The 13,232-nt window shown below is 38.3% G+C and overlaps 1 long non-coding RNA gene across 1 annotated transcript in view; it reads right to left on the minus strand.

Annotated features, from left to right (window-relative positions):
• Positions 1-730: 730 nt before the first annotated feature.
• The window catches only part of LOC139137614 (uncharacterized), a 58,936-nt gene continuing 46,434 nt past the window's right edge, over positions 731-13,232 (minus strand). Inside the window, exon 3 of the long non-coding RNA XR_011553417.1 lies at positions 731-6,112. This is a non-coding gene — a long non-coding RNA (uncharacterized lncRNA). The remainder of the gene's footprint in view (positions 6,113-13,232) is intronic.

The raw sequence follows: 13,232 nt of genomic DNA on the forward strand, positions 1-13,232 counted from the left end.
GAATTTCGATTCATGGCTAAATTGAAGGCAAATTTCGAAAGACCCCGACTTTCGAGGGTAAAGTTATTATGTACAGGATTAGCGGGTGCTTTTGAAACATTATGAAGGACGAATGCAGTAATCTTTACAACGAACGTACAAGTGCAAACTTTGAATGTGATTTTTCTCACAAAGTGGTAAGAATAATTCAACGATGGTAGCTGAATATTTGGCGGTTACCAGATTAGTTCTGATACGTTAATTTTCCCGATCAGTCGTAATACCGAGTAATACTGAGTTGGCGGCGACGTTTTGCAGTCTGAAACAACAAGAACACAGAAAGTATGATGTATGCAAATGAAGTACGATGCAAAATGCATATTGAGCAAATATGAGTTGCACCAGTGAAACGACACACACACATATACACACACAGAGAAGCAAACAGAAAAGCTTTTACATGTAAAGTCGCAATTAAAATTCATCCAGGTAACAGAATTGTTCAACTTTATGTAAACGGTCTTTCCTTCCCATGAACTGGCCAACTGCAAGGTAGAGGTGTATGAAAAGCAGACGGCCTGCCACGTAGGTCAGATATCTGAAAACTTGTGGTGTGATACTTTCAAGGGCCCTCCCATTGCTTTTTGAAGCAACTGGATTCCAACTTTCATGTTGATTTGTGAAACTGATGAGCCATGCTACACTGACTCATTTCGCACATTCATTAAAGTAAGACACAGACGCAAATATGTATTAAACGTAATAATCGACAGGAATTTTATTGATCAAGCAATAAGTTGACTTTATGTAATACACGGGGAAGACATTCCCAACAAGGGTCATTGCCATGGTTACGATCAAAATATGACCCTGAATAGATTAATTGCTTATAACATCTTATAGAAGTCAGAAAAGTTTCCATTTTACTTGATGAAAATATCTATATGCAATTGCCACAGTGTCTTGCAATTAATTTTGTGCCTGACATTCAGTTCCGTGAAACAGTAATTCGGTTATCTAAATTTGAAATCAAACATGGACTTATATCAAATAAAAAGTGCATTGAAATAGAAAACAAGGCGGGAAATAGAGTAGAAAATTACGTTCAGACAGTCAGATTTGAGTCAAGCGAAAAGCACACACACTCAAAGTGCTCACAATGTTGAGATAGCTGAATAAAATTATTACCTTCTCAAAATAACTGTATTTTTTGCATTTAGTGTGTACTGTTTCATTGTTGATACAGTCAGAAAACGTGGTAACGCGTCTAATTTTGTCCTCGTAAGAACGACCTCATTGTTGCGGTCCAGTATAATAAATTTTCTAAACCTGAAGCACTGTACAATGAAACAAATGTGTGAATGTGTAATGCTATTGTAGAGAGAGGTATTTATACTATGTTAGAAGAGACAAGAGTACAGGTCATCGATTTTATTTAAATGTGATATATCTAGCGATTGAAGTACATGAATTTTAACAATAAAGACTTCAACGATAAAATTGACGCAAAAGAAAAGTACACGTTATATGTACAAGACTGACCTTGTACGCTTTTTACCAGTTCCCCGAGTTACGCAATTTCAGAATTCCCTGTTCCGCCCAGATTTGCCTCTTTTATCGCAAAAAAAACTTACTGTTATCTTTTGCTGTAAATGTCTACAATAATTTATGAAATATTTACTAACACGATTGGTTTACACGTCTTGTTAGAGTTAAGAATTTGATCAAGACAAAGGGTCTAAAGTTTGTCAGGAAATTCTTGACAGAGAAAAATTCAACATCTCCAGAGGGCCGACAGCGATGATTGCATCAACGCAGGTGTCATACCGCAGCGTGAACCATTAGCCGACACCACCGTGACGGCCCCGCGCCTCCATCACGGACCGTGCTTATAATTGATATAAAGTTTACGCCCGAATGACGCTAACGATGCAATCGAGGGCTGAATACCAATGAATGCCGACCATATTGCTGATTTTTAGTATAAATTGTACAATTTTTCTACATACTCCCAATATCTCTTTCACTGAAAAATCTCTTAATGGAGAAAACTATTATTTTTGTCAATGAAAGATTGCCATGATACGACAGTGAATAGAAACAAAACATTGGTATTTTCGATGATAACCCGACCATTTCGACTTTATAGATACCCTCAACGCTAAATATGTTTAAATTTTCAAAATAGCTGTGACTTCCATTTTTACAGTCAGGTTACAAAGAGTAACCTGACAAAATTTTAAAAAATACCGTTCTCAACTTATCTCACCTATTAAACGGAGCGACTTTATCAAACTCTGCAGATAGTTTCGATTTAAGCATGTCGTTACTTTAATTTGCATGTTCTCTTGCAACTCTATATTCACCTAATGTTTCCACACAACTAAGTCTCAACACAGGCGCTCGAAACATTTCAAATTTGAATTCCGCAATCTGTATTAATCTAACATGCTGACAAAAGTTAAGGAGAAGACATCTAACTTGAACAATCCAGTCAGCATAAATTGTGCGGTTTTCGGTGAGTGGTTCCATCGACACTTGTTGTCGCATGATATTAAACAAACTACGAAAGATATTGTCCCCCATATTTTTAAAATCCGCACAAAGTAATTGAAGTCATCGGTTATTCCGTGCAGCAAAAACATCGCCGAGATGGGGGGGGGGGGGGTACATTTCTAAATCGATCGACTGCCTTCTTAAAAGACCAGGCTTTTGTCGATAAATCGCTAATTTCTGCTTTCCGGACCACTCCCAGTTTGGAAGAATCATTATTCAAAGTTCGAAATGTTTCGAGCGGCTTTGGTATGAGGGCGCTTGTTTGGCAAAAATTGCAATCACCATCATTTTTTATGTTGAATGATCTAAAAGAAAACCTTTTTGTTTCAACTCAGTCTTCAGCAACACCTAAATTTAACCTATCACTACGGAGTGTCCTTTAAAGTTAATAAGATGTGGACACTGAAAATTGTCGATACAAAATAAGCCTTTCAAACGATTTCCTGGGCGACAATTCAGGGATTGTATTCACACTAGCAACACCATCACCGTCGTAAACTCCAATATTGCAATCTCAACGGCGTCAAAACATACACCATGGTAATGTTACCTCACTATCTTTAGCTTCAACTTTGCTCCTGTCTTTTTCGAACAGTTGGCAAACCACCTATACCGGCAGGCATCAGCTATTGCGATTGTAAATAGCTATTTATATTTGTACAGAAAATTCTTGTGAATTTCAAATTGCTACATACTATGTAATCTCACAACCTACAAATAGAACTATTAAATTATCAAGCCACCACCTCCTGATGGCGCACATTTCTCTTGATATCATTACTTGGAAGAACTATATGACAATCTTGGTATCATAAAGTGAAACCGTTAGCAATCCTAAGTGTAAAACTGCATAGTAAACCTTATGTACAAATCGAAATCTTATTGTTAATACCTTTTGACCATCCTAGAATTAGATAGTGAACGGTGTCTAATAGTTACAATAATACTGAAAGAATTGTAGATATTTTGATAATTATTTGTCATTTCCAGGAGTTACTGGTAAATGTTATTGTATTGTGCAACCCGTGATGACAGTTTTTCCAGTGTCTGTATTATACTATCTTCTTTACAACGGAATTCGTGACATGCCTTGTGCCTAAGTTACTTTCTGAAACTGTTCGTATGAATTTGCAGCAAGGTACAGTAGACACCTTGAAGGGCGCCCCCTCTCTATCATTCGTGTTGTTCAGTCCGAACGTACAACATAACGTGAGTGGATTGAGCAGCATGTATATTCATTTACAGCGAAATGAAAATTAAAAGTGGATGAAAAAGCTTTCTTATACTTCTGTTCTGAAGACGTCTGTCAAATGTATTTTTTCGTCACTTTAGCATGTTCGCGGTATCAGACCACGCAATATCTGCATCAGGGCGTCTACAACAGCAGTTCGCCTTCGAGCTCTGGTACTTTTCTTATCTTTCGCAATGCAAATGAATTACTTTGATCTGGGTAACTTCTTCAGCTGAGATAGCTTCTCTACGGTGAAAACAACTGATCGAGTCAGAGAGAAATAGCAACGTACATAGAAACTCCTCTTGTCGTTTATTCAGATATAGTCTCCCTTCATTGCTGCATGATTGTTGGATATTTTCAATAATCTGATCACCCTGATTCCTTGTAAACAAGTCCACAATCACCATTGATAACAATGGATTTGGACTGAACCATGGATGTGAAAAGGTTTGGGTAAACTTGGCAACTTCGGCGTCTCCTTTAAAATCAAACTTGCGGTCACGCGTCACTCTGATTACGAGAAGAAACTGCAAATGGCCTAGCGCCTGCGGGTGAAATAATTACTTGTAGTCAGAAAATTTGGGACATGCACGACTGATGATCTACGCCCTCAAGGGAACGATGTGCAGTGATTTAATCAACTGCAAATTAAATAACTACACGCAACAAATTACGACTAACTGTAGTTGTTGATTAAAAGCGTCAGCGCGACGAGTCTCCAAGGACTTCTTAATGCACCATGAACATTTAGCGTAATTAAAATATCCTGAATCTGCATACGTAGTGTGAATTAAGCGCCTTTTTAGATCAACATAAAATTTTCTATGAACATAACTGCATATTGAGATGTCGGTGTTCGTATATTTTTCGAGATACCGTGCGAGTCGGGCCCTCAAAATGACGCCCTCATCGGTACAGCATGACAACCCATTCCGCACCACCTTGTTCTGAACATAGATCCTCCTATATATTCTAAGGGACTATAGATTATCAACGTGCATATTGAAAACGGAATTCAAGGCGTTTAAGCAATCCCCTAAAATAAAGCGTGGAAATGTTCGAATTCAACAATGAAATTTAAGCACCCCAAGAGTAAATAAATGCTGAAATTGGTTGTCGGATGTTTAAACTGCCGACAGGTTTTAAGCAATAAATATTTGGAAAAAACTTCGAAATGTGATTGACGATCCTGTATAAACATGGTTTTTCCATAGTGTCACCTTGGCATACAGTCATTTGCATACAATCGAAATCGGAGTCAACCCCTCTGTATCCTTAACGCAGAGAGTGTTTGTTTGTTTGTTTGTTTGTTATGTGGATGTTTTATTATGCACGGTCTCTGACAATAACCATAACCGTTTATGCTCCGTTATCATGATCAAATCAGGGGGTTGTACATTGCTAATGTTCAGTCCTCAAATTGGTCAAATTTGAGAATGTCTTTATAAATGTGCATTTTCCGGATGCTTACACTTGGTGTACAGGCGTTCTGGTATACTGTGTGTGAGGATGTTGATTGGCACTATTGCATCGTTGCTTAGAGATCCACACGCACATAGAGACGCAGGACAGTAAAAATACACCAAAGATACATCCCAGAGCTACTCCAATCTGTATTTTCAGGTCTATCTCACCGTTCGATATGGTTTCAATGTCACCTCTGTCCGTGTGCGCGATTTTGCAATACTGTTTTGAGTGTTTACCGTCCACCATCCTCGCGGTCAGGCAGATATAAAATTTGGAACGAGGATGAAGGTTTTCGATAGTGTACGTTTTGGTCGTCTGCGGAAATATTCCGGCCTTTGCGTCGCCGGTTCTGGTGTCTTTGATCGGCACTGGTGAAAGCAGCTGCCGTTTGACATTCTCACTACCCGCTATATGATATGATAGCTCGAAAGCTTTGACGTCCTGCATAACTACACTGAGGTCTTTTCTATTCCGCGCGATCCACTCGACGTCAAGCGTTAACGCTGTTGCCCTGGTGACATTGATAAAGATCCTGACGTTTTTATCCAGTTGTTCGTCTATTTCACCGTCGATAAAGTTCCAACGGGTCGAAGACAGATCAATGTAGGTGTTGGTTGTTTTTAGTACAGGCGGAAATGACTTAACATCAGAGACGTTACTTCTCTCCAGTTGTTCAGTAATGTTTTTCTCCTCTCCGTTGTCAACAGTCGTGTTTACCATCGAACAGTTCACAGCATGAAAAGGAGCGTCAACAGCGCATGTGCAGTGGTCTGGACAATTCATGGCCGCGTCAACTGCTGTTATCGATATTGAGGCTAGCAGCGCAAACAGCACTATCATAACGTCGATGGAATCTTGTGAAAGCAACCATTCAATCTGTAAAGCGAATAAGATTTTAGATAATTTTTGTCAAGGAAGCGAAAAAAGAGAATAAAGACTTTTTTATATAACATCAATAATATAGAATAGATCCAATCGCCTTGCACTAACTGTCATCGAAAAAAAGGCACAGAGGACCAAAGACCAAGCCAACGTCCCACATTTAACCTGTTCACCCCCAATTCCCTGTAAACAGGTCCACATTGACTATTGATAACAATGTGTTTGGGCTAAACCATGGTGGTGAAAGGGTTAAATATACCGATATCTGTTGATGTACATATACTTTTTATGCATCTTCATGTATTTTACGATTATTCAATGGACCACGAAATTATGAAAAACTTCATAAATTTTGCTCGACTTAGTGTTTTCTCTTTCTTGTAGAAGTGCATGCACAATTTAGCCACACGTCTCCCAATTTTTCGGAAAATAAAACTCGATTTATCACGTATACACATCTTTCACAGGCCCTGTAGCACATGTATGTTTGTATACAAATGAAGGAAGTTAGTGTACTCTGAATATCAAATCAAATGCCGGTATTCTGCATTCTTGGTTCATTTAGTGGAGGCCAAGGGGCTCCAACAGGCGAAGAAATCACCCAGTGAGGGTCATTGGAGACTCATGTCGGTCGATGAAAGAATACCTGTTTGATAATGTTAGCAATAAACAGCGTTTCCTAAACTCTTACGTAAATTTGAACTGAGCACGTTGACCTCAGACTGGCGGCCATTTTGACCTGAAAATGGCAAACTCCTACAGGTGGTGATTATATTTACATCGCAATTTGTATACACAATAGTTTCACAGGCCGAGCTACAAGTATAATTTACAGAATTTTACGATTTACAGCATTGAATTCATATTTGCTACGGCAGACAGCGCCCTCAATAGAAGCGCATAAAAATGCGCGTTTTCTGTGTAGCAGAGGCATGAGTGGTAGCCATAGAGACAAAAACCCTGGAACACAAGAATGATAACAAATTGTCTTTCGTGCGCTATTACAACAACGACAACAACAACAACAACAACAACAACAACAACAACAACAACAGTACAGCAGATTCTGTTATCTTGACAGATAGAGCGACTGAAACTTTCGTTGCCAAGGAGATGACCCAATACTGATTAGCGTGCATGACAGATAACAGTTCTGCCACTCGAATTCAGCGATCGGGATTAAAAAGAAATATATGGTTCAATTCACACTCTCTATGCGAAGGTTCCTGTGGAAAGTAGCACATCTGGTTTGATGCTATCGATCACAAGACAAAAGCACAGAAATTGTGTCATATCAACGGCGATTAATCGATTTATTGTGGTGACAGATTGTCACAAAAATTGAGAAAAATCATAACATTATGTTAACAAAGTTCACAAGCCATTGTGCGCATTCTTATGTACGTGAATTTTTACACAGTTGCACAGGGAATATTAATGTTATTCTATTTTTCCAATTGCTCTTGAAGACAAAACATGTTTTGTGTACGGCACCCTCAAACAACGAGGTATACACTCAAATAAGCACGATCAGTCGCGGTGTTGTTCGCGACATTTGACCGAAGACCGATCAATAACAGCAATAACTCGTTTGTGACCATTTAGCCTTGAACTCAGACACGCTGTTGCAGCAGTTTGAAACACATCTGTCTGCAATTCAACATATTGACAAAGCCAGCAAACGTCAGGTGAAAACGATCATCCTTTGCATCAAATCGTGTTCATCCAATGAAATTGTTTTTCAAAGTAATTGATATTACGATATTAATTATTTGACAGATTAAGCAGATTGACACGTTTATTATTTTCCCTGCAAATCATAGCCGGCAAATTTAACCTCATGAACAGTCTCAGATCACAGTTAAACAAAAGATACCCCGAAATAAAAACAAAGCGTACCCGTCAAAACAGTCAAATTTGCATATTTATACATATATATTTACATACTATGATACCTGACAAAGTCGAGGTCGAGTGTGTTGCGTGTTTCTCTCTCTCTCTCTCCTCTCTCTCTCTCCTCTCTCTCTCTCTCTCTCTCTCTCTCTCTCTCTCTCTATATATATATATATGTGTGTGTGTGTGTGTGTGTGTGTGTGTGCGCGTGCTGGTGTATATATGTGCCTGTGCCTGTGTGTCTGTGTACGTATGTATCTACGCATCTATGTATGTATCTACGTATCTATGTATGTACAAGGGAAAGAAAGTGATATTTCAGACACGTTCTGGTCCGCACGAAACCTTTCTGCTTCGTGTTGCTGATAGTTAAGATATGCAGCGTGACGTCAACGTTGACGTAAACGGAAATATCAATTTTTGTTATTTCAATAATTTAGTTAAAAATCGATTTCAAAATGTGATAAACCAGCTCGCTCTTACAAATAGTAATGGTGGGTCCTTTAACTATGAGAATAAGATACAAAAGAATACATTAATGCTGGAAAAGGCGGCTGTTCCTAAAGTAAACAAGTGCTAACTCTACTCTGGATAGTTTGTAAAATAAATTGGTTGAAATGTAATTATCTTGTTTGACTTTTTTGAGATTAAAAAAGCACGCGATGTTACGGAAACCTTAAAAAGCACAAAACGGGTATCAATTTGTTTTTTTAACATAATCAATAGAATATTTCATCATTGCAATCTGAAGAAGCAGTCAAAATGAACAGATGTGTTAACACAGTGTTTTCAATATCTTTATGCAAAACGATGTGATGTGAGCTGTACAGAGAAATATAGTACAGTGACGCTTTTAAAATAACATTCATTGTTTTGAGTGTATGGCCTAGAATCTGGAATGCTCTGTCTAAAGCAATACATCACATTGGCAATAACTATGTACGGCGTCTCATCACACGTCATATTAGTGCCGCTAACTCCGAGCAAGTAAATTTGTGATCAAACGACATCACGTCTGATAGTTACAAAAAATGATCAGAAAGCCCTGAGACGTCTGTTGGGCAATCGACAGTTGCCTGAAAAGTGGAAACGGCCCGTGGTTGCTTCCAGTTGTATTTTGAATGTTAGTAAGAGAGGCAATAAACTGAAACAGCGGCGAAAGTGTCAATTTAACTTAAGTAGTTTTAAGTGATGCGGCCATCACCATCAATTATTAAAGATGACTTTGAAGTATGTACATTAGAACATTGAATGTTTGTAGAGTTCTGTATGTGTTGGACTCGCGGCTCCATGTTTTACCTTTGAGACTATTATCCATGTGTCGCCTACTCGTCAGGATGCATGTGTGCAATGCATATATATGCAATGAATTATATTTGTCATTCACACATTGCATGCTTGAGCGCAGACATATAGGTCTAACACCCATATTACTTTGCTATGAGGTACATATATATATATATATATATATATATATTATATATATATATATATATATATATATATATATATATATATATATATATATATATATATATATATATCCCGAACTCAGACATAGGAGCCGAACCACTGTCTATGCCCTGAGGAGCGTGCGCTACCAACATCACTATGCTGAATGCAGGCCAAGTTATTGATGTTTATAACACTCCACATGCTCAACATGCAGTATGATTTTTTTCACGTTACTGTTGTAGTTGTGCTTTGATGTCCATGCAAATAATATGAGAAGTTTACTGGGCGAGTTCTGCAGAGCGGTGATAAAACTGTCAATATCTTCACAACAAAATGCACAAATTTCCTTACCATGCCGAATAATGTCCTCGCCTGCACTTAAATCTCTGTTGCCAATGAGTTATTCAAGCTCCTATGCTGTTGTAATGGAAAACCTTGCTGTTTAAGTCGAAAACGTTGCCAGGGCGAACGTCGCACTGGTTACCGCCCGTTGTCTTTCAAAGCTGTAGACAACACCAAGTATGGTTATGTGACCGGGGCACTTTTTCAAAGACAATTTCCCTTGAGGAACAGTCCTTAAAAATGCTGTCTGACGTAATTTTAGAGTTAGTTGGACTAGACGTATCTATTTTCTCGCCAAATGACGTGTTCTGCCGAATCACGACACGAAATGAGCATATGGCTTATTCAGCAAACAATATTCATAGGTGAAAACATACACATATATGTGCACCATCACTACCTATTACCTCTACGTCACTCATGTGGATCTACTTTATCATCCGTATCCGTCAAAAATATTAATATCCCAGTGATAAAACGGATAGATAAATGTTGAAACAAGATAACAGGAAAATTCGGCGCCGGAAAAATTGAATGATCAGAACATAAAAAATAGAAGTGTAAAATTTGTGAAATTTTGTTTGTAAAATGGCATTATTAGAATATATATTTGGTGCCTTGCCAAGGCAGTGTTGTAACTTTTGTCTTTTGCTTTATTTCAATTGTCAAAGCGGTGTATGCACGCTACCTATTCGTAAATACTCGGAGCTGAATTTCCGTACACCAACGGTCGCTTAATTTCAAAATCTGCACAGGGAACTTTTAAATACCAGGAAAACATGTGTTGATGTTATATCGCCTCGCCAAGAAACTGGGGTTATATGTCGCGCTACGTGTCAAAATCAAGTGTATATGACGCAGGTTATTACATAATTTTTGAGTATCTGAAAATCTTTCCTTTGCCATACATTTTGTACCTTTAAAGGTATACTGTCACCTGTTCCAAATTTGCCTCAGTTACTACAGAAAGAGAAAATCTAACCAATCACAGACTTTAAGCGGGTGGCCGCTTTTAAAAACAGCGCCCTCACATGGGCTTTTTGAATATCAGGGAACGCTCCTGTGACCATATATGGCATATTTAGATTGCAGGTGACTGTATACCTTTAAAAGTCACCAATGGCATTGCTGATTCTATATGACGTTTCTAATTTGAGTCCTAGGATTTCGAAAAGTATTCATAAATTTAGGCAATACACAGTGGATGTTCACAATCCCCCGTGAAATACGGTGAAGATATATGACTGTTTGCGCGGTTTCTCGACCGTCGTCAAACGATGAATTTGTTGATTAGCATCAGAACATTTGGTCCACCTCACGTAAAACTTTAACTTTCCATTGTATCCTAATGTAGGGTTTCCCCATTACCTCAACATCACGAAATAGAACGCCTTTCAGTTTGCGAGTACAATAAGGACAAATCATCGGACTGAAAGGCTCAATGTTGTGGAAAATTGATGTCTAGGATGACAGTTTGAATGATTCAAGTGACTATTCACATCTCACGAACGCCAAGGGGTAAAGCAGAAGCTAGTAATTTGTTGACCTGAAGGCTAGTGTTAGGATTTTCAGGAACCCCTATGATGTTAACAAAATACAATTTCGCCATGTTTCTCTGTCTTTCAAATCTATGGAGTGCATCTTGCTCGGCGTCACTTAAAAAAGTTGTTGTTTTATTCACACAAGCGGCTTGGGAGATGTCTCTCAGGGCTAAACAGAAAGCCAACCAATTTCAATTTTGAGCGGCAGAATGCCACTTCTAACGACTTCGCTCTGTCATTAAAATACCTTTTTGTTGCGCAGTTGTCAGTAGCTGTTCTGGGAAAATGCTTCATTCAGATGAAGCTTGATCGACAACACAACCATTGTATCTGATGTCGACAGATATTTAATGATCGTAATGGTCGTTTCCATCGAGGGGCTTATTGACTGCTGTCAGTTTTCACAGCGAATATCTAGGTCAGCTTTGTTGCTCGTTTAGTGACATGTATACATCGCGTCAGAGAGGCTAGAAAAATTTCTCGACGAATGTTTACCGTGCTCAATGGCTTTTAGGTGTTTGAAAACATACTTGTAACTTGTTCCGCAGACAAAGAAGAATGAGAGAGAGAGAGAGAGAGAGAGAGAGAGAGAGAGAGAGAGAGAGAGAGAGAGAGAGAGAGAAAGATAAGAGAGAGAGACAGCAGGGGATGCAAGAAAGGGTGAGTCGGGCAGACTGAAAAGAAAATTAGAGGAAGAGCGTTGTTGCAGTGTTAATGGAACACAGCTTTGCCCGATCAAGTAATTGATTATACCATTTGTTTTTGTGTCACCTTATATTTTACTTGGTGAGCAGATTGCACATACATTAGTATTTGTTTTGCCTCATTAAACATGCTTTTCCAATGCATTAGAGAATGAACTACGGCTCTGTGTTTATATCTAAGACGGCACGGAATCACGTTTAATGTTTTCTTTGCAGAGCAAACGTCATAGGAGACAAAATGTTGGCGCTACATTAGATCTGCTGCCGCCATTGACGAATCACATCATTACGCACGCAGAGGTAGACAGATCTTGACAATCATGCATTTGGAAGAAACTGGTCATCGGCAAACAAAATGTACAACAATGTTCATAAGAGTTTCCTAAAAAGTTAACATATACACAATAAGCATTACTCGCTGCAATACATGCATTCATATCTCAACTTCGTTATACAGCCTTAGATAGGTGTACGATGGCACAAAAACAGACACAAGTACTGCTTGTCAGAATTAAATGTTTGTTATGAACCATGCTCCGAGCAAACCATCGTTTTACAAAGAAGCTGTTCTCAAGATGAACGGTTTCCATGTTTTATCGGATTGTCAAAGCTACCCTTTATAATAATGACAAGGCTATTTTTGTACCTTGCGATAATTTTACCTATAGATGATAATTTATGATAATTAATGCGAAACCTCGAAAACGAAGTTATGTATATATAGATTTATGAACCGATATCAAGTACGTTAGATAGTTTTATTGAACCACAGCAAGTAAAGCAAATAAAACCGAACAACTAGACCATTAAATATTGATTTCTATCGTAAACAAAATGTTGCAATCAATTTACGAATCTTACATAGGTTTTTTGAAATTTTTTAAAATTTTCGATGATAAGGAAATTCTGGTTCATCTGTTAGGTACTATTGAGTCTGACCTTCGCAGAGGTCATTCCAGTTTAAATATTTTGTTGTTTGTATATTCGCTATCCTGTGGAAACGTAACCCGTATCAGTAAAGACTTGTTACAGTTACAGTACCAATGATTTTGACGATGAGTACAGCTGGATATTGATACACTACCTAATTAGGTTGTCAGTTTGCTTTCCAATTTACCCTTTTAGTGGTCAACTTTTACAACTTTGCGCCAACATCAGACAGACTAAAACAGCAGGTGA

This window comes from Ptychodera flava, chromosome 7, assembly GCF_041260155.1.
Source record: "Ptychodera flava strain L36383 chromosome 7, AS_Pfla_20210202, whole genome shotgun sequence".
Taxonomy (NCBI): domain Eukaryota; kingdom Metazoa; phylum Hemichordata; class Enteropneusta; family Ptychoderidae; genus Ptychodera; species Ptychodera flava.